The sequence below is a fragment of the Oryctolagus cuniculus genome, chromosome 14, assembly GCF_964237555.1.
Source record: "Oryctolagus cuniculus chromosome 14, mOryCun1.1, whole genome shotgun sequence".
In the NCBI taxonomy this organism is placed as follows: domain Eukaryota; kingdom Metazoa; phylum Chordata; class Mammalia; order Lagomorpha; family Leporidae; genus Oryctolagus; species Oryctolagus cuniculus.
This window is the reverse complement of record NC_091445.1, coordinates 25173613-25201580: the sequence shown is the minus strand read 5'-3', so window position 1 is coordinate 25201580 and position 27968 is coordinate 25173613. Positions and strand designations below refer to the sequence as shown.

The 27968-nt window shown below is 43.2% G+C and overlaps 1 protein-coding gene across 5 annotated transcripts in view; it reads right to left on the bottom strand.

Moving 5' to 3' along the window:
* The window catches only part of PAM (peptidylglycine alpha-amidating monooxygenase), a 338531-nt gene that overhangs the window by 303949 nt on the left and 6614 nt on the right, over positions 1 to 27968 (bottom strand). The gene's annotated exons all lie outside the window — the stretch shown is intronic.

The window sequence follows — 27968 nt, the reverse complement described above, 5'->3', positions numbered from 1 at the left end:
AATTATGAGATTGAATTATAAAAGAAAATTACTTCATATCTGTTCACTTCTCATCTAAGACATCAAATATAAGCTTTCTGTTACTAGAGCCCAGTGAATGGTACAGTAGTTACTCAGAGCTGTGTTAAGTACAGATTAACCAAAATAGGACTTTCCACAAATATTTTTACAGTGAGGAAGAGCAAAAGAGTTTTCACAGCTGTGACACAATTTTATTTCCTAAATCAAAGAAAATGAATCTATTTTGTGAACAATGATAGTGGCAACATGGAAATATCTACCATGCAGAAATTACTTTATAAATCTCAACTCAAACTTAGAGGACTAAATCAAAACTTAGAGGACTCTTGATTTCTTAGAAGGGGGCTATAAATCAATACCAGATATTCCCAAGGTTACTCTTTTTTCTCTCTGTAAAGCCCACTGATTGGCTGAATGCTTCATTCATTCACCCAAGGGTTGCCTTCCTCTGGGGGAGGGAAGGAACACCAGGAGTACCCAGAATTATGATCTCCTGGCTCACAGCTCCCCAATAGTCTCCTGCCAGGAATAAGGCTGGCTGGTGTCCCAGCCAGACTGAATTGAGACACTTTGGCCATTGAGTGGCATATTCCTATACCTTGTATTGACCCCAGGAAATTTGTCCCAGCCAGGGGCTATTCCTAGAACACAAGAACTCCAAGGAGCACAAGACGGTGGTAACTATATTGACAACATACTGGAACATGCCCAAGTTGGAAGAACAGTGTGGGCTGGCTGGGGGCAGAGGAAGAGGAAGAGGAAGAGGTGCTAGAAAGAAAATCCCAAGAGCTGCATTGGTTCCTCTTCTGCCAGCTCCTCATCTCAACTGAAATAGGTTGAAAAGTGTGTACTGCAAAACTACTCTGATGATCAATAAGATATTTTTTTAAAAAAAGTACATTCCTGCCTGGCCTTTCCGCTGAAATAATGATTTCTAGACTAAGGGATGATTTTAAATGAAATCCAGATCACTGTAGCTCAGAAGCAATGATGAGACGACTAACGCACAGAAGCACAAGACCCTTTGCTGCCTCCAGAGGCGCCGCACTCCTCTAGTGGCAACGGAGGGGTCACATGCGTCTGTCGGGATTCACCATCAGCACCTCCATCATTACTAAGTATAGCCACACCGTGGGAGTCTGCTGCTTTCTAACTTTTGATGTAGAAGCTGTACAACATATTCTTGACCTTTTATACTCCATATCGAAAGAGCAGTAATTTACTTTTTCCTGTTCAGAGTAAATTATTGATTTGCTACTGACTATGCTCAGAATGAAGACGAATGAAATAAGATTTAAAGTTGTGAAGAGTTTAGAGCCTAGTGTTTTCCTGACCCCTGACTTTGAGCTTAAAAAAAAAGTGTGCCTAAATTGAAAAGTCGGTTTTAATTCCTATATCTTTAAAAATTATATTATACTTTTAATGCATTTCTGCATTTTCTACATGAATGGTCCAGAATTTAACTCCAAGACAGACACTGGTTTGTAGCCATTCACGTTCAATGTTCAGAAGTTCACAGAACTAGCAAATCATAATAAAAAGACTCAGAAGTTATTAACAGCAACAAGTTCGAAAACAAGACTAAGAGTGAGAGAAAAGTCTTAACAATATTAGTAATTGCGGGGCTGGCGCTGTGACAGAGTGGGTTGATACCCTAGCCTGAGGTGCCGGCATCCAATATGGGTGCTGGTTCGAGACCTGGCTACTCCTCTTCCAATCTGGCTCTCTGCTGTGGCCTTGGAACGCAGCAGAGGATGGCCCAAGTCCTTGGGCCCCTGCACCCACGTGGTGCTGGAGGAAGCTCCTGGCTCCTAGCTTGGGATCGGCACAGCTCCAGCCGTTGCGGCCAATGGGGAGTGAACCAGCAGATGGAGGACCTCTCTCTCTCTCTCTCTGCCTCTCCTCTCTCTGTGTAACTCTGACTTTCAAATAAATAAACAAATCTTTAAAAAGAAACAATATTAGGAACTGCAAAAATGTTATTGAAAAATATAAGAAGTCACATATGATGATTGCTACTTTAATGACTGTTCCAGATACTAACTCAAAGTCTACAAAACCTTAGGAGATGGGCAATGCTAATTTATCTGTTTTGTGCATCATGAAACAAAGGCACCAAGAGTTGAATAACATGAGTCCACACTCATAGCTTCCAGAGTATGTGGAACTCAGTCTGTCTCCAGAACCCGGGGCTTAATCACGACACAAAGGTGCCTGTTGCAATGCAACATTTCTTACCCACTGCATTTCAAACGGAGCCGAAGATGTTGACCTTTACCCAAATCTACCACCCCTTTCCATTCTGATCATTCATAGCCAGGTAGTTTTAGTAACTGAAAAGTTTTTGTAGATTATGTTAGCAGAATCGTGGCAAAACAAAATGTACTTTTTGTCAATTTACTGTTCCACTCTTGGGTCAAGTGTACATCAAACACGTTTATTTTCCAAGAAATAACTGAGAATGGAAAAAAAAAACTAAGAACAATTTACAGCTATATTCCATAATATTCCATGCAGGCAACACATGGCTAAGGAAGACAGACATGCTAGCCTCCTTGAAAAACCTAAGCATACAACAGACATCAGAGGTGAGGCTCATAAATACCAAAAGTTAATTAATTACTTCTGTCGTGTCTAATTTTCAAGGAAGAATAAAAAGTACCCTGAGAGTTAATACCAGCAATGCCTAAATTTTCCGGAGTGAAGGTGCCAAGAAAACCAGACTCCAGGTTTGCAGGGGGTGGGAGGAGGGGTGAAAAACCAGTGAAAACTGTTTCCAGCCACATACACAGCCTGACCAATGGAGCCTCAGGCAGAAGCAGCCCAGATGCACCAGAGACAGAAAAGTTGACATAACTGGAGTGTAGAGGTCCCCCAGAGAGAAAAAGAGTACCAGATAAGGTGGAGCAAAGGTGGACCTAAATCATGGAGAGTTTTAAACATGATCCAAGAGCAATGAGAACCCAGCCGAGTGGTCCCACAGTGCAGTCTCCATGAGGCTCCATTCGTCTTTCCCTCTGGGTCCTCTGCGGGTGCAGCCCCAGAGACCCCTTTAGACTTTCAGGGAGTAAACCCTCGTAAAAGTAGCTGTAAGGAAAGCAGTTTCTAGACCCTTGGTCTTCGTTTATATGCTTTCCCAAAACTGAACTGCCAGACAATGAGTCTGGAATGTAGAAATTCTCTTTGCCTACTCCAGCTTAATTTTACCACGAAGCTTATCTCATGGTGGCCAAACTTCAAGGGGAAACAAAACCAAAGAAAAGGAAGATTCTAAACTTGGTGCCGTCATTAAAGAAATGAACAAGTCTGATAAATAAATAGTACACTCCTTTGTATCTGAGATAGGTCTTCATCTTTGCTTCTACTAACATTGCAAGTGGATCTAAGCAACAGTCATTTAAAATAATATTTAACTGTATTTGTATAGTATTTGTCCTATATAATATTTGTCCCATGATGTTTGGGACATAATTATGCTAAAAACTATTTGTTGGGGGCCGGTGCCATGGCTCACTTGGTTTATCCTCCGCCTGCAGCGCCGGCATCCCATATGGGCACCGGGTTCTAGTCCCGGTTGCTCCTCTTCCAGTCCAGCTCTCTGCTGTGGCCCGGGAAGGCAGTGGAGGATGGCCCAAGTGCTTGGGCCCCTGCACCCGTGTGGGAGATCAGAAGGAAGCACCTGGCTCCTGGCTTCAGACTGGCACAGCACCGGCCATGGCAGCCATTTGGGGGGTGAACCAACAGAAGGAAGACCTTTCTATCTGTCTCTCTCACTGTCTAACTCTATCTGTCTATATATATATATATATATATAATAAAAACTATTTGTTGTATCTATGAAATTCAAATGTGATTGAGTATCTCCTATAATTCCCTAAGTCTGGCAATCCTAACCACATTTTCATTTTTTTTAAGATTTATTTTATTTATTTGGAAGGCAAGTGAAAGAGATAGATGGAGGGGGAGAGAGAGAGAGAGAAAGAGACCTTCCATCACCTGGTTCACTCCCCAAATGCCTACAGTGGCCAGGACTGGAACAGGCTGAAGCCAGGAGCCCCCCAAGTCCATCCAGGTTTCCCACACTGGTAGCAGGTGCCCTAGCACTTGGCCATTTTCTGCTGCTTTCCCAGGCTCATTAGCAGAGAGCTGGACAGGAAGTGGAGCTACTGGGATTCAAACCAGCTCTCCAGTATGGGATGCAGTTATTTAACCTGCTGTGCCACAACGTCAGGCCCCCAATTTTCATTTTGAACTAGACCCCCATTGATTCTGACCAAGATAACAAATGAAAACATTCCTTTCATTAGGGAAATAGATGAATTGGGCAATACAAAGGCACTCCAAGAAGTTCATGGAAAATGGAATCAAAAGATAAGTTTATTCTGTTGCAAGGAAAGTTTGACATCAAAGCATAGCTTTTTCAAATGACATTTCTTCCATGAACTCTTTGCAGACTCCTTGAATATAAGACACTGGTTAAGATCATACTGAATGGAAAATTGCATTTTGATTTGAGCTTTTCCCCTTCCTATCCTAGCACCTCCCACACAGAAGCACACCCTGAGGTACAATGTTCTTGCTCAGTTTGTATCTTTACAATGGGATAAAAGTGGCGCTGCCCAGTAGGAAATAAACACTTGGAAATGAAGGCCCTTTCCTGTCTCAAATACAAAAACAATATAGAGAGTATAACAGAGAAAAAGAAAACTGTTATTTTTCGGGATCAGTGTTGTGGCACAGTGGGTTAAACTGCTGCCTGCAATGCCAACTTCTCATATCAGAGCTTAGGTTAGAGTCCCAGCTGCTCTATTTCCAATTCAGCTCCCTGCTAATGCACCTGAGAAAGCAGCCAATGATGGCCCAAATGCCTAGGTCCCTGCTACCCAAGTGGAGACCCAGATGGAGTTGCAGGCTCCTGGCTTCGGCCTGGCCCAGCCCTGGCCAGTGCAGCCATTTGTAGAGTGAACCAGCAGGTGGAAGATATCACTCTCTATCTCTCTGTCTGTCTCCGCCCCCCTTTCTCTCTAACACTATGCCTTTCAAATATAAATCAAAATAAATAAATAAACATTTAAAAAAGATTCTTCCCAAAGGCACAGTATCTATATCTACAAAAGATATGACTGGAGAAAAGAAGTCGGCATGTTGCCTGTCACAACATCACTGATATAAAATAAAATTAGAGACAGCAAGTGAGAGTGGACACCAGCCCTTGCACAGGTACACCAGGAAAACAGAACTTCATTGATTCTACCTTTTCTACCACCAGGAAGTTAAGACTCCAATATTGACTTTGGGAATATTTCTAAACCCGTGATGCTATTTTTGTTTTTAAATATAATCTTTTAAAGGTTTGCATCCACTTCTCACTTCTCAATAAATATAACATTTTTTTCTTCATTGACTTACTGAAATAAAGATTGGTGTCTGTTCTCTCTTTGTTTTGTTTAACTGTCAATCAGACATTATTTGTGTCGACTTCAAACTCATTTTACAAAAAAGGATTTCGAAATCTTCTCTCCTTTCTCTAGGGGAAAAACAAAGGGTGAACAGACACAGAAGACGCCTTTATCTATAAACCTTTCGTTTCAGATGTTGATTCCCGCCTGCTATGGACGTCACTCCAGAGTTTCCACTGGACCACGCTACAGAGATGAAAGCAGCTTTCACAGCCTAGAGAGAGCAAGTTCGTCTCTGGCATAAATGTTGCAGAAGTGTGAGGGATGAGTTAATCTTGGAAGACAATAAAATGTGTTCTCAAAGTGTTCAGGTTTGAAATTCTGCAAATGCTGAGCCTCTGATAACATCACTTTCACAAGCAGGATCTAATGCCAATCTATCCATCCCAGACTCAATGCTTACGGCTTGAAGCAAGCCGATTGTGTAAGGAAGTAGTGGCAAGAGCTGGATTTGGGCAATTGAGGGCCTGGCTTCAGATCCCAGCCCAGCCACCTATGCTTATGACCGTGGCAAGTTTCTTAAGCTCTTGGGATCTCACCTACTGCAGGGGATGATAATAAGAATATCTGCTTATACGGTGGAAGAATCACTACGTTCCTAAAGTTGTATTTATGAAATGCATGAAGTTTGTATACCTTAAATAAAAGGCTTCTGGGAGAAAAAATAAATAAAGAGAAACATCTTACAAAAATAGTATCTGGCCGGTGCCGTGGCTCAATAGGCTAATCCTCCGCCTGCAGTGCCGGCACACCGGGTTCTAGTCCCGGTTGGGGCACCGGATTCTGTCCCGGTTGCCCCTCTTCCAGGCCAGCTCTCTGCTGTGGCCAGGGAGTGCAGTGAAAGACGGCCCAAGTACTTGGGTCCTGCACCTGCATGGGAGACCAGGAGAAGCACTTGGTTCCTGCCGGATCAGTGCGGTGCGCCGGCCACAGCGCACTGGCCGCAGCGGCCACTGGAGGGTAAACCAATGGCAAAAGGAAGACCTTTCTCTCTGTCTCTCTCTCTCACTGTCCACTCTGCCTGTCAAAAAAAAAAAAAAAATAGTATCTGCTTACAACAATGGCTAGGCCACAAGAAGCAGCATGGACAAGTCTGCTTCAACGGGTTTATGAAATTGTGTATTGTAGCCGGTGCCGCGGCTCACTAGGCTAATCCTCCGCCTTGCGGCGCCGGTCGGGGCGCCGGATTCTGTCCCGGTTGCCCCTCTTCCAGGCCAGCTCTCTGCTGTGGCCGGGGAGTGCAGTGGAGGATGGCCCAAGTACTTGGGCCCTGCACCCCATGGGAGACCAGGATAAGTACCTGGCTCCTGCCTTTGGATCAGCACGGTGCGCTGGCTGCAGTGCGCCGCCCGCGGCGGCCATTGGAGGGTAAACCAATGGCAAAAGGAAGACCTTTCTCTCTGTCTCTCTCTCTCACTGTCCACTCTGCCTGTCCAAAAAAAAAAAAAAAAAAAAAAAAGAAAGAAAGAAAAGAAAAGAAATTCTGTATTGTGAAAAAGATGCTGATGGACTTCAAAAAAAAAGTTTGCACCAAAATGAACTTATCTTTTCATTCCTTTTTTCCATGGACTTTTTGATGCACCTCATATTATTGTTACATTAGATTAAAAATAGACCTATGTTCTATGTTTGCAAGTCCCTGTGTACAACAGCTAACCTCCATACCTATTTTTCCAGGCATGCATAACAAAGATCAAGGTTTTAAAGACAAACGTTATTTTTTCCTTCTATTGCCTATCAATACGTGAAGCTTGCAGAAGGCTGAAAGTATTTTTACAAATGTAGCAAGGCTGAAAACATTGGCATGCAGGACAAGGAGCAGCGGAGAGGCCATCCAATTCATGAACTAAAGTCCTACTTCAGAGCTAAGCCGTGACTTCGTGTTAGCATTTAGTTTTTTTTTCTTCTCATCTATAAAATGCAAAGGTACCCACTGAATTTCTAATATGTCTTGCAGAGGGAAAATTCTGACTCTGTAACCTTTAACATTAACGTCAAACTTGTCAGAAAGGAATTCAATGAACTCTTAACTTACAGAAGGACCTTCTTGGGGCAATCTTTCTTGAAATTCTAGTTCCTTATGCTCTCATACTACAAAGTTAATCACCCTATACTACACATATTTCCCATGCCCTCTAAGGCCATGCAATGAAACAATCTTGAAAACCAGAACAACAAAAACAAGTAATTATCAAAAGCTTCCCTTACTAGCTGAGCCTGGCAGAAAAGCTAATAATACCTATTAGTACAGTATACAGTGTTTTACCCATAACAGCAAATATTGTATCATTCTAATCACATATTTTTGGAGCTGGTAGAGAACTCAGAGTACTGCTTCTGACCCCTGGGCAATCTTACCCCCCAGGAAACATTTGGCAATGTCTGCAGGGATTTTTCATTATCACAGCTCAGGAAGTGCACTGGCAACCAGCAGGTAGCAGCCAAGGATGCTGCTAACCTTCCTCCAATGTACAGGACGACCTCCTGCACCAAAGAGGTTCCTGACCCCAGATGTTAAAAGTATTCAGGTTGAAAAGCTGCCATACAGGACTGATTTTTCATGAGGGGCAAGACTGCTCCTAATGTATGATTAAGAGATCAGGCTGTTGGCGTTGGTGCAAGGAGAGGGCTGCTGGCTGTAGGACGCACAGGTCCAGTCCAAAGTCACATCACGCAATGTACAGGACAACTGCTCTGAATGAAATTCTGCACCACACGCCATCAACCTTCAGGGGTCCCACCAGTCCTACAGGCAACCCCAATTCCACTGCACATACAAAATCATTTTTGCATGATTTAAAAACCCTGTCTTCAGCAACGAAATTACTCCATGCAGCAAAAGAACACAGTATTTTGCGGAACAACATGAGTTGTTCATCATTTTGGAAAAAAAAATCACATCACCACAATGCCACTGGTCCTATTCATGTTGCCAATATAACAAAGACACATTACTCTGTATGTGTACCTGTGACATACACTTGTACTCCAATAGAACACACACGCTTCTGGACGCTTATATCTTCTACTGTAATCTTAATTGAGCATTTACATATGGAAATACCTATTATCTCATTACAAACTACATGTATTGCTTTTTTAAATTAGGTATTATATGAGTATATATTTTTAAATTATGCCTGTAGGTGTTTTATATTATATATGAATTTCATTTTATGGTGGCAAAGCAGCACTGCAAAACATGGGCTTTTTTTTTTTAAAGATTTATCTACATATTTATTTGAAAGTCAGAGCTACACAGAGAGAGAGAGAAAAGGTGCGAGAGATTGAGATCTTCCATGTTCACGGCCCAAATGGCCACATTGGCCAGGGCTGGGCCAGATCGAAGTCAGGAACCAGGAGCTTCCTCCATGTCTCCCATATGGGTGGCAGGTGCCCAGTACTCAGGATATCTTCTGCTGCTTTTCCAGGTCATTAGCAGGGAGCTGGATGGGAAGTGGAGCAGCTGGAGCAAGAACTGGGGCCTTTATGGGATGTGAGCATCACAGGTGGCAGCACTATCTGGTACATCACAATGCCAGGTCCAAAACGTATGTTATTAAAGAAAGGGGGCATGGAATCAAACAGGTTTGAGAACCTTTGCATTACACATGGTCTCAGTCAAATCCTTTCACTTTATAGAAGTCAAGTTGGAGGCCCAAAGAAGAGCCATTAGGTCTCCTAAGAGCAAGTTGAGGGACATTTCCACACCTGGTGGTCTCTTTCTATTTTGCTGCTACATGCTCTAAATAGGTCTCTGGATAAGAGGGGCTTCCTAGAGCCAGTGTTGTGGTATAGCAGGTAAGGCCACCGCCTGCAACACTGGCATCCCATATGGCCATACGGGTGCTGGTTCAAAACCTGGCTACTCAATTTCCAATCCAGATCCCTGCTAATGTGCCTGGGAAAACAGAGAAAGATGGCCCAGATGCTTGGGCCCCTGCACCCATGTAGGAGGTCCAGAAGAAATTCCTGGTCTTGGCTTCAGTCTGGCCCAGCCCTGGCTGTTGCAGCCATTTCAGGAGTGAACTAACAGATGGAAGATTCTCATTCTCTCTCTCTCTCCCCCTCTCTTTCTCCTCCCCAACCCATAACTATGCTTTTCAAATAAATAAGAAGAAATCTAAAAAAAAAAGGGGGGGGGTGACGCCAGACTCAAATCATACAATCTTCCTTCCAAACACACAACACTAACCTGACCTGCCCAGCGTCCACATGGGGACATTTCCATGGGAACCACACAAGGACAAACTCAGAAAACTCTGCACCAACCTCCCAGGAAACTACTGGCTGTTTCTGTATGCAATCTTTTATGTGCAAACAAACGAAATGAAAATGAGGATGACTCATTTCAGAGGTTTCTAATTTGGCAAAATTAAATTACCACAGGTCTGAAGTTTCCTGTGGAACAAAATGCCACAGCCCAGGCTTGGGACGGAAAACAATAACAACCGCCCACTTCCGCAGTCCCACAACTCATTTTATCTGTTCAGATGGGGTCCAGTTTTCATCTCACGCTAAATGCCAGGGAGACCAAATGCCAGTTCTTGTTACTCTGATTCCTTAATATGATTTTTGGTAATATTGCAACCTCCTTCCTGAAACCTTAATTTTCTCTCTTGTTTGCTTGTTAGGCAAATGTTAATTGAGTGCTTCTCGTTTAAAACACAGTACAGAATGCTTTAGGGAATTATAAAGCAGTAGACAAACTGTCTGTCTTTGACAATGTTACTACCTAAGAGAGGAGCCAGAACCAATATAAACATAAAAACACAGCACAAGGCAAAACGAAGGAGACTGGAGAGGAGAAATATGTGAGGAAGAAAGGGAACACAAACCAAATCTCAAGAAAAATACACACGTGGGAGGTGAGCACAAGGCAATTCGCTCATCTCCTCTGAGTTTTCTGTGCACGAACAGTGCCACTGGAGTGGGGGTCCCAGCGGTGCTTCCGTGATACCCAGCCTGCTGACCCCAAGGTGGCACAACGCCACTCCAATGTGAAGTCACCGTCACCGGGAACAGGGTTCTGCCTGCAGGAGAAATGACTGTAGGTCTCTCAAGGGCAGACAGGAATTCAGCACGGGGCCTTTCATTTACAGAAACACAGAGGGAAAGTAAACAGAGCCATTCCCTATGAATCCCTCCTCAAGCAAAACAGCTTTTCCCTCTGCTTTTGCTCATTCCTAAAAATGGACAAAGATAACATCAATGTCCTTGCAGGGAAAATTTGGAAAGAGTTTAAGTCAATAGGCTCTCTACTGGGGTGGGGCTTGGGACGTAAAATAAATACAATACCTCCACTTAGTAACACAGGTCCCAGGAATCAATGGCACCACACTCACGGTTCCTCAAGTACTCAAACATAAATCACTTACATCTTAGCTGAAGGGCTGTTTCCTTACCATGCATTTTCCCTATGGATTCCTTCCAAGAAGAAAGACCTCACTTGGGCTGATAACTCTACCTCTCAAATAAATAAATAAAAAATCTTTTTTAAAAAAAGCTGCAAAAAAAGAAAGAAAGAAAAGAAAATGTTTTAAGATAGTAAGTTTTGCTATGTGTTTTTGGCCATAATTTGTTATAAAGTTTTAAAATTAGACAAAAAATCTTAAAGGAACAGAATTCTTCACATTATACCAAACTACCCATACTGTAGACAGAGAATAGTGTCATACTAACAATTTGCTTTACCAATTTTTTTCAAGCCATGCTTCACTCAGCTAAATGTTTCAGAGTCCAATATATGAGATATTTTAGGGACTGGCGCTGTGGCGCAGTGGGTTAACGCCCTGGCCTGAAGTGCCAGCATCCCAGATGGGCTCTGGTTCTAGTCCTGGCTGCTCCTCTTCCAATCCAGCTCTCTGCTGTGGCCTGGGATAGCAGTAGAAGATGGTCCAAGTCCTTGGGAACCTGCACCCGCGTGGGAGACCAGGAAGAAGCTCCTGGCTCTTGGCTTCGGATTGGCGCAGCCAGCCATTGCAGCCATCTGGGGAGGGAACCATCGGATGGAAGACCTTTCTCTCTCTCTCTGCCTCTCTTTTTTCGGTGTAACTCTTGACTTTCGAATAAATAAATAAATCTTTTTTTAAAAAAAGAGGTATTTTAAATCAGTGAGGAAAATATGATTACTCAGTTTATGATGAACCAATCTGTAAAACCTTTAGGAAAATGCACAGTAAAATACTTATATCATGACATAGGAGGGTACTCCAGAAGTTTGTGGAAAATGATATTAAAAGAAAAATATATTTTTTGAAATTAATGCATACAAAAGATCTTCAAAAAGTTCATGGAAAAATATATTAAAATTTATGCATGAGTTTCTAATTGTTTTGCACTAAAATAAACCCATCCTTCAAAAACTTAATAGAAAAATGAATTAAAATTTATGCAAGAGTATCTAATTGTTTTGCCCTAAAATAAGCCTATCTTAATTTTTTCATGAGCTTTCTAAAGTACTCTCAAAATAAAATTCATCTCAAAAAACAGTTAAGTATAAAATGCTACACTATAAGGTCCAGCACTGTGGCACAGTGGGTTAAATCCCTGGCCTACAGTGCTGGCATCCCATAAGGGCAATGGTTCAAGTCCCAGTGGCTCTACTTCCAATCCAGCTCCCTGCTAATGTGCCTGGGAAGGCAGCAGAGGATGCCTCAAGTCCTTGGGCCCCTGTACCTGTGTGGAAGACCCAGAAGAAGCTCCTGGCTCCTGGCTTCAGGTCAGCTCGGCTCTGGCCATTGCAGCCACTTGGTGATAAAAGATCTCTGTCTCTACTTCTCTCTGTAACTCTTTCAAAATGAGTGAAATAAATCTTTAAAAATTTCATAAAAAAAAAAAAAAGAAAACAAAAAATGCTACACTATAAATAAAGAACAAAAGTATAGGTAAATAGTACCAGAAAATATTTTTGTTAAAGTAAAAATAAGGGGTGAGCAATGGGTAGTGGTTAAGATGTTGCTTGGGACACTACACCACCTATCAGAGTGCCTGCATTCAAGTTCCAAATCCAATTACAGCTTCCTGATAATGGGCACCTTGGGAGGCAGCAGGCAATGGTTACAGGGGTGGGCCTCTGTCACCCATGTGGGAGACCCAGATTGAGTTCTGGGTTACTGGCTTTCATCTGGACCAGTCCCAGCTGTTTTAGGCATTTAGGACAAAACCTATACGCAGAAAATATCTCTCTGTCTTGTCTTCGCTTTTCAAATAAACAAAAATAAATAATTTTAAAAATAAATTGTGAAAAATCTGACAACGGATTGATAACCTTAATACAGTATATAAATAGCTCTGTGTGTCAATATGTAAAGAAATATAACATATGAAGGTAGAAATCATAAAAGAGTAAAGAAAAAAATTTCAAGTATTTATTAAATACAGGAAAAACTGTACAACCTCAATATTACTTAAATAAATGGTAATAGACTACTCTGTAACACACATCACATTAATTGTTGTATGTCCAGCCTCTAATCTCATCCTCCCAAAATTGTAGGAAGGACTCGTGTTGTGGTGCAGCAGGATCCCATAGCAGAGCATGGGTTCAAGTCCCAGCTGCTCCACTTCCAATCCAGCTCCCTGCTAATGTGCCTAAGAAAGCAGTACCTAAGAAAGCAGTGGAAGATGGCCCAAGTAGTTGGGCCCCTGTCATCCACGTGGGAGACTAGAATGGAGTTCTGGGCTCCTGGCTTCAGCCTGAACCAACCCTGGCAGGTGTAGCCATTTAGCAAGTAAATCAGCAGAAGGAAAATCTCTTTCACTGCCTCTCCCTTTCTCTCTGTCACTCTGCCTTTCAAATAAATAAATAAATTTTTAAAACAAACAAAAAGAAAGAAAGAAAAATATTCCCTTATTTTCCAGATGAGGAAAAAAAAGTCACAACAAGGTCACGTTCCAAGGCAGGGCAGCCTCACCCCAGAGCTGCTCTCTTATCCACCACCCTACACTTATGGAATCAAATCTAGTCTAGGGCAAGCCTGGACAAACAAGGCCCACAATCAAATGTCCCAGCCACTTATTCACAGCCTGCAAGCTAGGAACGAATGGCTTTCACATTTTGAAATTGTCAAAAAAAAAAAACTAAAAGAAGACTCTACTTTCTGACACATGAAAACATCTGAAGTTTACATTTCAACGTCCATAGGTTTTTTTTTGTGCCACCAGTGGCTGCTTTTTTGCTCTGCAGGCAGAGTTTAGCAGCTGCAGCAGAGACCATATGCAGCCTGCAAAGCCTCAAATATTTACCATCTGCTCCTTTACAAAAAAGCTTGGTTGGCTCCAGAGATGGGACACAGTAAACCGGGCTCTTCTGCATTGTCACTATGAATGGCAATCAAATACAATACGAAGCAAAAACTAAATGTCTTCATACTTGGTGAACCAGAGATTTGAGTTTATCACAAAGAAGAGTAAAAATACATGAGTTTTAATGTTAAAAAAATTGCAGCATGAGGTCAGCATTGTGGAGTAGCAGGTAAACACATGGCCTGCAACACCAGCACCCTCTATGGAAACCATTTCAAGAGCCAGCTGCTCCACTTCCAAACTTGCTCTCTATGCCTGGGAAAGCATCGGAAGATGGTCCAAGTGCTTAGGGCCCCTGCCACCCATGTAGGAGGCCCAGAAGAAGCTCTTGGCTTCCCCCTGGTCCAGCCCTGGCCATTGCGGCTACCTGGGAAGTGAACCATCAGATGGAAAATCTCTCTCTCTTTCTCTCTCAACTCTGACGTTCAAATAAATAAATAAGTCTTTTTTAAAAAATGCAGCAGTGTGAACACAAGAACTCTGATTCCAGGCTGTAAATGCAGGGCTAACACCACCACGTGGTTTGCACTTTGATATTGGGCCAAGGTCCTAACTCCCCAGAGAATAAAACAGCTTTCCAAGTCTATCAAGAACACCCAATAAAACTGCCATTCTTAAAGTTCTATTATTCTGGAAGATCAACACCTTGGAATTATTACTACCAACGTGTATAACACCTTTATTTTATTTTTTTAAAGATTGTATTTATTCATTTGAGAGGTATAGTTACAGTGAGAGGGAGAGACAGAGAGAAAGGTCTTCCTTCCGTTGGTTCACTCTCCAAATGGCCACCAATGGCTGGAGCTGCACTGATGCGAAGCCAGGAGCCAGGAGTTTCTTCTGGGTCTCCCATGTGGGTGCAGAGGCCCAAGGAGTTGGGCCATCTACTACTGCTTTCCCAGGTCACAGCAGAGAGCTGGATTGGAAGAGGTGCAGCCGGGACTAGAACCGGCGGCCATGAGGGATGCTGGCGCCGCAGGCAGAGGATTAACCTACTGTGCCACTGTGCCAGCCTCAACACATTTATTTTAAAAGACATTATGCTTTGGGGCCGGTGCCATGATGCACTAGGTTAATCTTCCTCTTCCAGTCCAGCTCTCTGCTGTGGCCTGGGATAGCAGTGGAGGATGGCGCAAGTGCTTGGGCCCCTGCACCTGCATGGGAGACCAGGAAGAAACTCCTGGCTCCTGGTTTCGGATCCACACAGTTCCAGCCACTGTGGCCATTTGGGGAGTGAACCAATGGAAGGAAGACCTTTCTCTCTCTCTCTCTCTCTCTCACTGTCTATGACTCTACCTGTCAAATAAATAAATAAATAAATAATCTAAAAAAATGACATTATGCTTTAAGGTTGAGCCCTATATAATCATACATAATTAAAGGTATTCAAAGGTTTATGAAACATATCATGAAATCAAAAGGCAGACCCAAGTTAAACAGAAAAATCATGGATGAACCCAACATTGACAGTTAGCTTTCAATAACATCTATCACATAAACTAATGTAATTACTCAAATTTTATTTTATAGCTTTACTGGCATTTAATTTGAAAATTTATTTTATAACTCCATAAGTGCTATAAACTAAGACATTTACTCCAAGTTCGAATATATTTAACTAACATTTTGACAAACATAATTAAGTCAAATTGGATGTAAGTGAGGATGTTTTCCTTAGAAAGGGCTCTGCGTATGTCACAAGTTGGAGGAGCATGTGTGCGTCTCCTGAATTGCATCATAAGCATCCTGCTAGCACACAACTGCGAGAGTAAACAAATGCTAGTGCTCTCTGCACCAGGTCACAGACTCAGTGCTGGCAGCACAAGACAGGACTTCACATTCAAACCAAAGTGATTAAGCTTTGCAAGATTCAGTTTTCTCCTCTCTAAAAAAAGGGTAATGGTTTACATTGTAGGGTTGCAGGCAACATCAGAGGGCCCCCAGGTAAGGTGTATAACAATAATATCGAACATATTTAAAGAAATTAACTATGTGCCTGGCATTTTCTATGCATACAGTATTTTCTTAAAGATGTATTTATTTATTTATTTATTTGAAAGGCAGAGTTATAGAAAGAGAGGGAGATGGGGGGGGGGTGTCCAGGGCTGAGCCAGACCACAGCCAGGAGCCTGGAACTCCACCTGGGGTCTCCCGCATCGGTAGCAGGGGCCCCAGTCCTGAAGCCATCTTCTGCTGCTTTCCCAGGTGCATTTGCAGGAAGATGGATCGGAGGCGGAGCAGCAGGGACTGGCACCTGCACTCAGATGGAATGCCAGCGTTGCAGCAGGTGGCTTAATCTGCTGTGCTACCAACACAGGCCCTGTGCAACAACATTTGCTATGCACCGCTTCAAAGAATAATTACAACCACTTCAGTGTGTGAAGACAGCACCAACAGACCCTGTTTTAAAGATGATAAAGCTGAGACGCAAGGTCATAGACACAGCGACTAAAAGGCAAAACCAAGACTTAACCTGAACATCCCCAAACAGAAGGAAGCTGGTTTACTTCTCCACTCAACCGCACAAACAGGAGCAATTATTATGACATGAAGGCCCATCGTTTGCCAGGATGAAAACACATAAATGTGTCTTCTTCTCCACCCAGCCACAGACCTTCTAGCAAGCCACGGCCTCTGAGGGGCCTCCCAGCCCTTCAGGTTGGAAACTTCTCCACGTGCTATTTTCCAATTGGCACTGGGCTTCTCTCTATAAAATGCGGGGCATACAGAGAGACTTTTATTTCTGAAAGGCTTTAAAATTCTAGCCAACAGCAGAGTAAACATCAATTTCCTCTTCTCAAGATTCCAGAGGCTCCCTCCCCCTCTCCCTTCCTTCCTTCCTTTGTGATCCTGCAGTGGAAAATGCTGGCCTAAGCCACCAGGCACACAGGAGTCAGGGGAGGCAGCCAGAACATCACCACCACGTCTGTCCTACACACAAAAACCTACTTGCTTAACATCACGGAAGTGGCTGAGCTTGAGCCCAGGAGGGCTATGCTTTGAAGACCACTGCTTCCTTCCTCCCATCTGCTGTGTCTGCCCAGCTTTGAATGTAGCACTACTGGCAAAGGACTGCAATTTCATTCCCACCTGGTGAATGGGCTTGTTTCCGTTTTTAAAAGGCAACTGAACTCATTGTAACAGAATTATCCTGTTTAGAAACGGGAAAAAGGTTACTAGGTGCCACAGTTTGCAGCATCCCCTGGAATCAAGTCTGCTTTATAATGAGATAGAAACGTTTCTACATCGCTACAGAGCCCACGCTACAGAGCCCATCTCTCTCAAATTCTCTGAAGAGAATCTAAAACGCCCAGGAGGAGTTTATAACTCCCCAAAGGCTTAACCAGGACTCTGCAGCTTTTTTTTTCCTGCACAGCTGCAACCTCCAAATGGCTCCACTGTATAAAATACTTTATTATATGGACATGCTAAAATTGCAGGTTTAAAAACAAATATAAGCCCCTCTGAGAATTACTGCCTCGAAACAAACAAAAAACCTGGAGAGAGACTATGAGAGCCATTTTTCAGACTATAGAGTGTGTTTGGGGAAATCATGAACTATTATTAAGCCACAGTTAGATGTGAATGAGAGTGGGCAATACTAATAGTAGTCGTCATCATTGGCTTTGGTGCTGCAGAGGCAGCAGGAGTGCTGACTAGTGCTGGGCTCCATTCTAGGTGGGTTTTGTGAATGATCTCATTGTTGAGCTTGCCAGAGTGTAAGAGGCCCCTAGTCATAATTCAAATGCTAGCCCTGCTACTTCGTACCTATGTGATCTTAGCCAAATTCATCTCTGGGTGCCCCATCTTCCTTACTTGTGAATGGGAAAAATACTGATATACACCTCAAAGGGTAGCAGTGGATAGTAAATGTGTTTAAAAACATGTGATGTGCTTAGAACAGTGTCTTGGAGCTGGCATTTCGGCATAGTAGGTTAGGTCACCATTTGTGATGTTTGGAACACCAGTTCAAGTCCTGGCTGCTCCACTTCAGATCCAGCACATGCTTGGAAAGGCAGCGGAAAATGACTCAAGAGCTTGGGGCCCCTGCTACCCATGTGGGATACCTGAATGGAGTTCCTGGTTCTTGGCTTCAGCCTGGCCCAGACCTGGTTGTTGCGGCCATCTGGGCAGTAAACCAGTGGATGAAAAAGACCTCTATGTCTCTCCATCTCTCTCTGTCTCTGTCTCTCCTTCTCTCTAACACTCGCCTTTCAAATAAATAAATACTTCAAAAAACCCAGTGTCTGGCACATTATTAATAAGAATACTTCAGGGCTAAATCTTCTCATGATTATTCAATTCCAGAGATGAAGAAACTGAGGCCCAGGAGGAGTAATCCCCTTGTCAGAGCTCATACAGCTGATGAGTGTTGAACCTGGGGTTCGAACCCAAGGCCATCTCACTCTGGAATCCATACCTTTAGCTGCCTCTAAAAAGTACCTGTAGCTAGTCTATGTATAAATATAAATATACATTTATATATCTCAAGAAACTCATCCAATAAGACAAGTAGTATCCATGAGGTCAGAATGCCCCGAAACCTGGAGACCAAGCACCTCTACCAGAGACTGAGGCCACCCCAGACACCAGAGTGTCCCAGGCGTGGCGCGAAGCTCATGCTCTGGTAAGTCATATAAACACATGTATTTTAACTTGGAACAACTGTAGATGGTTGCAAAAACAAAAACAAGAAAAAGGACATTTAAAGTTTTCAGAAACAAGGTCTTCCCTGGCTCCAGAAACAAATAAATTTATTTAAAATGCCCCATCCTCAACCTCCTGTGCACCTGCCTACCTTCCTGTCCGGGAAACTCCATTCAACATCTTCTTCAACAGACATTATGGGTGATGCAATCACTTCAGTCTTTGTTTTGACCTTCTGGCATTTATGTTTGCTAAGGAAAGTGTTCATGCCAAAAACTTAAGGACAAGGAAGAATGATGAAGATTAAGGCAGCAATGAATATAATCTCCTGGCTGTTATGGTATCCTTTTCATAAAACTTCCATTCCTTTGTAGCTAAGAAATATAGTGTTCTGTGTTTTGATTATGACTGAATTGGTTTTTCTCTAGGAAATATCTAGTTGATAGGATACCAAAAGGAAAACTTTCCTAAACAGCAGTACAATCTGAAATTCATTGCTTGTCTGTTATTTTTTTTAAATTACATTAAAAACAATACGCAGGAATAAGCAACCTATGGCTGTTTTTTCTTGAGTGGAAATCTCCATGCAGCTGACAAATGAAACAAATCAGTGAAAGTATGGCAATTAAAGCCTTCTCTAGCACAAAGCTAACTGTAACTAAGAAGCTGCCCTCACTGCTCTCTTTTCTAGGTAAAAGAGAGTGGTTTTTGTTCACTCAGTCCGAATGACTTCCTACAACAGGCTTTTCAGATGGGATCCTGGTGCCAATCCATTAGAAAACAAATAGTTCAACCTTCAAACTTGCCAGTCAGGTACACAAGGAACTAGTGCACCAGCCTCAGGCATCTTCCTCAATGCCAAAGGCATCCTGACACCAGAACAAACGCCCATAGGAAGACAGCTCATGCTTACCAACAAAACGGACAATTCCATTCCAAATCTTCATAAATTCCACAAGAGATGTACTTGAACAAGGAAACTTCAAAGAGTTTGAAAGTGGAATTAAAAGGTAAAATTGGGGCAGGCATTGTGGTGCAGCAAGTTAAGCCACTTTCAACACTGGCATCACGTATTGGAGTGATGGCTCCAGTCCAGTTGCTCTGCTTCTGATCCAACTTCTTTTAATTCATCTGGAAATGCAATAGAGAATGGCCCAAGTGCGAGGGCCCCATGTAGGAGGTCTCCCATGTAGGAGACCTAGACAGAGTTCCTGGATTCTGGCTTCAGCCTAGCCCAGCCCTACCTGTTGTGGTTATTTGGTGACTGAATCAGCACTTAACATCTCTCTCTCTCTCTCTCTGATTCTCTCTCTGCCTTTCAAATAAAATACATAAATCTTTTTTTTTTTTTAAAAGGTGAGTCTATTTTGGTGTACAAAATTTTGAAACCCATGCATATGAGTGGTCTTCAAAAAATTCATAGAAGTGAATTATGAAAAAACTATGCAAGAACTTTAATTTTTTGTACCACAATAATTTATCTTTCAATTCCATTTTTCACAAACTTTTTGAAGGAGCCTCATCTATTCTGCAACATCGACAATCAAAATGTGTCAAACTCTTCCCTACACTATTAAAAAATAATACTAATACAAAACTAAGGCAAATAATTAAAAAAGAAACTGATGAGAAAAATAGATGTATAAGATGAGATTATTTTTAAGTATAAAAGATTTTTTTATCAACCAAGGTGAGGGCATCTCAAAAGATAAATCCAGATGCTTGTGGGTGTTTAGCAGAAAGAGCCATCTGTGACATGGGACTACATATGGCCTTCCAGGAAGTCAAAGGGAAGAATATCAACTGAAGCAATTAAGTAATTCTCACCCCCCAAAAAAAAAAACTCTGAAAGATTATAGAAGTAAGTATATGAGTTAATATTTTTTCTTTGGATATCAGCATAATAACTGATGAACCACTGAAATGTGGAAGAAAAGTTAATGAGTTCTTTGGTTCTATCTCTTGCCTGACCTCCTCCTCCATCAATAGGACTTGCAAAACTTTAAAATAAGCAAATAGGAGCAGTTTTGCACATGTAATTTTTATCAGGCATCACACACTCCATTGCAGCTCTTCCATACTTAATTCATCTCTTGGTAACACAGAACTAATCAACACATTTGTGATTATGCTTTCTTGACTGAGCATCATGGGTGAAAATCTGTCCTGGGAAAAAGGAAGCTCAAGTCTTCACTTCTAGAATCAGAGAATGTGACTTTATTTGGAAACAAATAAGGTCTTGGTCTTTGCAGACAATGAGATCAAGACAATCAGGTCATTAGAGTGGGGTGCAATGCAATATGCATCTGTCCTTACAAGGAGAGAGAATGCACACTCGGAGGCAGACAGGAAAGATGATGACAAGGAGAAGGCCACCTACAAGCCAGGGATGCCTGTGTCTACCAGAGGCATGAGAGAGGAATGGCAACGCTTTTCCTTTACCCTGGAAATAACCCTGCCAACACACTGATCTCATGCTTGCTCTTGGTCTGTTTTATGCTGCTATTGCTGAATGCCACAGACTGGATAATTTATAAAGGGAACAAACTTGCTTATTTCTTGCAGTTCTAGAGGCTGGCAAGTTTAACACCAAGATGTCTGAAACTAGAGACAGCCTTCGTGGCCACATCAGCCACGGTAGGAAGTGAGAGGGTGAGAGAGGGTGAAGGATGTCAAAAAATTCGACTTGCAGCCTCCAAACCACTAATAACTGGAGCTCATCCCTGCATGATGCTGCAGCCCTCATGACTTGAACACCTGCCATTAAGCTCCACCTCCCAACAGGTTGCCTTGGGGACGAAGTTTCCAACACACGTTTTGGGGGGAACACATTCAAACCACAGCAGACTTGGAGTCTCCAGAACTGTGAGACAATCCATGCCTGTGGCTTACATCACCTGTACAGGGTGCTTTGTTTTAGCAGTTGTGGGGGGAGTTGGCCAAAGCTCACCTAAGTGTGCCTGGGGGCTCAGGTGACCTCTCAGAATTCTTCCAGCCCACCCTTGACTCTACACAGTGGGAAATGGTGTGAAAAACCTGCAATTTAGATGGGGGTAGAAAATACATCCACCTAAAGAATCAAAAATAATGTCTTACATTTGCTTAAAACACACTGTATGTGTCTGACTTTATTTGCTTCTCCCAAACAATGAATGAAGTAGGGAAGATGTTTATCTTCAACTACGGACAAGAAACCTATGCCTTAGGGGGCTTACTGTTTTGTCCAATATCTCACACACACACACACACACACACACACGGACTTAGAGAATGACAATCTTCCCAAAATATGGCATTTTTGGGGGGCATGCAAAACTTTTGATCTAAAGGGAAAGCTTGCATAGCTTCCGTTCAGCTAAGTGTAAGAAGAGGCTCTTTGCTATTACCTTATCTGCATTAAGACCAGGCCAGCACTGTAGTACAGTTTGTTAAGGCTTCTCTTGCAAGACCAACATACCTATCAGGGCACCAGTTCACCAGCTGCTCTACTGCTGATCCAGCTGCCTGCTAGTGTGCCTGGGAAAGCAGTGACGTATGGCCAAAGTACTTGGAACCCTGCTACCCATGTGGGAGAGCCAGAAGAGTTCTTGGTTCCTGGCTTCAGCCTGGCCCAGCCTTGGCTATTACAGCCATTTGGGGAGTTAATCAGCAGACGGAAGATCTCTCTATCTCTCTGTCTTTCTGAGGGGCTCAGGGATCCAGGTAAGATGAAATAAATCAGAAGCCAGCATTGTGGCACAGCAGGTTGGGCTGCAGCTTGCGACACTGACATCCCATAAAGGAGCACCGTTTTGAGTCCTAGCTGCTCTATTTCCAACCCAGCTCCCTGCTGATGGGCCTGGGAAGGCAGCCCAGGATGGCTCAAATGCGTGAACTCCACCTACCAATGTTGGAGATCAGATGCAGTTCTGTTGCAACCATTTGGGGAGTGACCAGCAGATGGAAGATCTGTCTCTCTCGCCGTCTCTCCCTCTTTCTGTCACTCTGCCTTTCAAATAAATTTTAAGATAAGGAAAAAAGATGGAATGATCAGAAGAAAAAGGTAGAAAAAATAACCCATACCTTGTGAACCAGGCCTTGAAGGAAGATAGCAAGAGGAGGTCCCATGTAGAGTACATGCAATGCCACAGACAAGGGATGGATTGTGTGGAAGGCCTAAACACATGGACGAAGGCGCTCAATCCACTAACTGGAGGTGTCCAAAGACAGGAGTAATGGGGGAGGGGGCTGCAATACGCCAGGAACCCCTTAGCTGAGCTGATGAAGAATTCACACTCCAGACAACCGACGTGCAGTTACCACTGTCCGTTCCTGGGCAGGGAGATGTGAGGGCGAAGCTGCTACCCTGGCCTGGGTTGAAACCAGTGTAGCAACAGAGCAACCTGGGATTGTGGCTGGTGCAGGACGCAGCTCTGAGAGATTAGCTGGGACCGACTGAAGGTAATGACTCTATTTTGATGCCTTGAATTTTAGCTACTGGTAAGACATCCTTTACACCTCTCTTCCCTCGCTCTCCTGTTTGCAGACACACTGGCCTTTGTGGTATTCTTTGGGAGCGATGGGGGTGGGGAGGGCAGGGTTCCTCTTGTTCCAGCCACAGATGCTGTCCCTGCTCCCTCTGCTTGGTGGAGGAGCTTTGCATGGTTAGCTCTCCATTGTACGTGAGTCTTTGCTCAGACATTACCTCTTCAGAAGGGTCTCTCAGCTATCTTATATAGCAAGACCCTTCCCTAGTGTATTGCTCCATTCCCTTACACTGTTTCATTTTTCATTTCTTTTTTTTAAAGATTTATCTATTTACTTGAATGTCATAGTTACACAGAGAGAGAAAGAGGGAGGGAAGATACAGAGAAATATCTTCCATCCCCAGATGGCCTTAAGAGCCAGTGCTAGGCCAGGCTGAAGCTGGGAGCCAGGAGTTTCTTCCAGGTCTCCCATGTGGGTGCAGGGGCCCAGACACTTGAACCATCTTAGGCTGCTTTTCCCATGCACATTAGCAGCGAACTGTATGGGAAATGGAGTAGCTGGGACACGAACTGGCGCCCATATGGGATGCTGGTGTTGCAGGCAGTGGCTTTACTTGCTACACCACAACACCGGCACCCGTTTTTCTTTATAGGACTTATTACATATGTACTCATGGAGCCTATATATCGATAGGGGTGTTTTAGGTCTTGTTTGTATTTTTATTTCCTGAGTCTGAAACAGAACTTGCCATAAAGCAGGAACTCAATAAATATTTGCTGACTGAATAAAAGAAAACACTATATTATTCCCCAGTTCAATTTGGTGTATCCCCTAAGACACTGTCTATTCATCTTTCATTTATTTATTAAATTTTCATTCATTTGAAATTCAGGGAGACAGATGGACAGATTCTCCACCTGCTAGTTCACTCTGCAAATGTCCAAATGCTAGGACAGGCCGGGCTGAAGCCAGGAAACTAGAACTCAGTGCGGGTCTCCCATGTCGGGGGCAGGAACCCAGCAGCCTGAGCCATCGCTGCTGCCTCCCCGGGTGCACATTAGCAGGAAGCTGGCTTGGAGGGTGGTCAAGCACTCCACTGCTCTAGGGATGAAGGCCAGATTCCTTACGTGCCCAGCAAAACCCCACATGGACCAGGTTCTCATCACATCCAACTCCACTCTCCTTATGATTCTTCTCAGTTCCTTCATTTCAGTCTGTTTCCCTCCGTAACAGGACCGCTGCACACACGGTAAGTTCCCTCTGCTTTCTGGAAGCCTCATCTCCCCGCCCTCTCTCAAATTCTCCAACTCATACCTCAAAAATCTACCCAGGGTCACCTCCTCAGGTTCCTGTGACACAAGCCCGCAGGATGATATGGCTCTATTCAAGGCATTTACCTCTGTTAGTAACTGTATAATTACTAGTTGTTGGGCAGTGAATGTGTGTTTTTTTAATTAATGATCATCTTCCTCCCAGACCCTTCAGTCCATGATGGCAAAGACCATGAATTTTTTTTGCTCATTATCAGATCTCCAGGGTCAAGTGCTCTGTACACCACCAGCACTGAATAAATAATTGTAGAATAAGTGGAAGAAGACACTCTGTTGAAAGCCAAAAAGCTAGAAGTCAATGTCAAATACACAGATTAAAAAAAAAAAACAAAACTTCCCACAGACACTGAAGGCAAAGAGATTGGTGAAAATCTATACTAGGAGCTGTTAGGAGAAAACAGAAGGAGAGAGGAGCAGTCCAGGATGATGCCATCTTGGAAACGACCCTGAATACTGACTGGAAATTAATGGGACCAAGAAAGTGAGTCTCATTAAGGAGCAAGACAAGCGCCAGCTGAAACAACCTGCTGAAGCCAGGTAGTCATGACTTAGGTAGTGACAATAAGTGGGTGAAAGGTTGCATTTACATATCCTATTAGCAAGCCCCTGACTCATCAGCCTGCTGGAAAACATTTATCTCTGCACAGAAACCATCCAAACTTTCCTCTCCTGGGCATTTTCCATTATAAAATTTCTCCAAAATGTCCTTAGTTCCCTGGAAAATGTTTTAAAGACATTTCATTGTGGTCGATTAGGCACACAGTCATCACGAAGCGAGGCAAGGGCCGTGGAGGAAACAGCACGAAACAGAACGAGTCCACGTGGCTCCTGATTAAAGTCACTCATGTGCAGCTTGTGCAAATGCACGCACTGGAACACTCTGAGCTCCACGGGGGATCAGGGGTTAAAGGACGAGGCCTGATTTTTTAACCCCCATTGCTATGCCATTATCCTCAGAAATCCACAGCCTTCTAAATTCACGGTGCGGGGGAGCTGATCAGTTTTTATTTCCTTGTTCCCGGTTTCTTTTAAAGTAAGATGCAACACTGATGAGCGTGAAAACAATCTAATATCATTTGCTTTCATCTGAGCCCATCAGTGACTCATGCGGTAAACAGCAAGTCTCCCGGTTTTGATTTTGAGGAGGGCACAGCAACAATCTCCACAGCACTGCAGTGACTTTTCTCAAGATGACTTACCACACCCTGCCTGAGAAAGGGCAGCACGGAGCCGGGGGAATTTGTGATCTGCAAAACATACAGCAATGGTGACTTCCAATTTCATGCTGTTTATATGCAGAGAATGAAGGCACAGGAAAATTCGAGCCTGAAACACGGGTAAAACTGGCAACCGAAACAGAAAGGAAAAATGAAAGTCACAAAACAACTGACTCCCGTAGATTTTGGGAGGCAGTGGAAGGAGGGTGCAGGAGGTGTAATCAAGTTTTTTCTGTCCCTATGGAAATAAGATTTTAAAATTCACAATTAAAATAAGGAAGGACATTTAACAAAGTAGCCTTTAAAAACTAAACTAAATAAAATTTCCCTGATTAATAAATGCCTGTTTTACACAGAAGACTCTACATTTGTACACATCCTAACAGCACATGGCCGCAGCCTCCCCAGAATTTAGAGATTCAAGGAGCATCTCTGAAAATAAGGGTTTGTTGCTGCAATTAGTAATGTAAACAAGAAGTCTATGCAAAGCCTACACAAAAGGTTCATTTTATTTTTAGTTATTTATTTTCAATTTTTTTTATTTGAAAGGCCAATGAGAGGGAGCAAGAGAGATCATCTATGTACAGGTTCACTTCCCTAATGTGCTCAATAGTGCACCCAGGCCAGGCTAAGCCAGGAGCCAGGAATTCAATCAAAGTTTCCCACGTGGGAGGCAGGAACCTAAATACCTGAGCCATCACCTACTGACTCCCCGTGTGTACATCAGCAGGAAGCAGGACCAGAAGCAGAGGAGCCAGGACTCTAACCCGGCACTCAAATATGGAATATAAGTGTCCCAAGCAGCCACTTAGCTGCTACACTAAAAGCCCATCCCAAAAGTTTTCTGTGAATGCTACCTGAAGCCTCTAGTTACATGCAAATTATCACGCTACTTCAAATTTAACTTATCTCTATCTAAATTCCCTCCAAAAGAGGTAACATCCTTAGTAGGTTTGGGGTTATGTATGTAAGTGCTTAGAAAGGATGAACTGGGGGCTCACACTATGGCACAGTGGGTTAAAAGCCCAGCCTTCAGCGCCAGCATCCCATATGAGCACTAGTTCAAGTCCCGGCTGCTCCACTTCTGATCCAGCTCTATGCTATGGCCTGGGAAAGCAGAAAATGATGGCCCAAGTCCTTGAGCCCCTGCACCCACGTGGGAGACCTGGAGGAGGCTGGCTCCTGGCTTTGGATCGGCTCAACTCTGGCTGTTGTGGCCCTTTGGGTAGTGAATGAGTGAATCCAAGACCTCTCTCTCTCTCTCTGGCTCTATCTCTCTATGTAACTCTATCTTTCAAATAAATAAAATAAATCTTAAAAAAAAATCAACTGAATTTTTAAAAATGTAAAACACAGATTTTTAAGTTTCAGTTAATCTTCATGTAAGTAAAATTTTATTGCATTACAAAGAAATGCTATAAAGGTACTTCAAAACTTCATGGGAAATGGAACTAAAAGATAAGCTTATTTTGGTGCAAAAAAATCTTGAACTCCATGCATACTTTTTCTATAATACATACTTCCCAGAAACTTTCTGAAGACGTCTCATATTTTAAAGCAAATTTCTTTTGGAACAGGGAAATGAAATTCTCAATATCTGAAATTCATGATAGGATATTTTTAGCCATGGAAAGAGCAGGTGATAGCTTGCTTCTCGTGCAAGTGCCTCAGCCTTCACTGCTATTTATTTCTACCACTGTCCTTTGTTTGGTGTATGTTATACATAACCCAAGGTCAACTGCTCATACTCAATGCAGGTAAACTGTCTTTCAGAGCTGGTGTGGCAGCCCAGCAGGTGAAGCCACTGCGTCAGACAATGGCATCCCATACGGAGGTGACAATTTGAGTCCTGGCTATGCTGCTTCTGAATCAGCATCCTGCTAACATACCTGGAAAGGGAAAAAAGATGACCCAAGTACTTGGGTCCTTGCCATCCATGTAGGAAACCCGGATGGAGTTCCTGGATCCTGGCTTCAGCCTGGCCCAGACCTGGCTGTTATGATCATTTGGGAAGTGAACCCAAATGTATACTCTGCCTTTCAAATAAATAACTATCTTGGAAGAAAGGAAGAAAGGAAGGAGGGAAGGAAGGAAGGAAGGAAGGAAGGAAGGAAGGAAGGAAGGAAGGAAGGAACAAAGAAAGAGAGAGAGAGGGAGGGAGAGAGGGAGAGAGAAAGGAAAGAAAGAAAGATGGGAGGGAGGGAGGGAGGGAGGGAGGGAGGGAGGGAGGGAGAAGAAACTACCTCTCATGGCTACCACTGCTATGGGTTGGGTCTATCATCCTTGTTGGGTTCACTGCCAAGTTCTTGTGGTCCATGAGCTCCTTAAAATGAGCTTCCTTATCAGACATGGAAGCGAGGCTACTGCTTTTATTGCTGCCAGGCATTTCCTTCTGAGTGAATCTGCTGTGTCATTTAAAGTTGTGCTTTAAACTATTACCTTTTTTTTTTCTCAGTCCAGTCCCCTCCTTTCTTCAGGCTGTCATCTTAAACTCCCTGAATAGAATCCATTCGGGAATC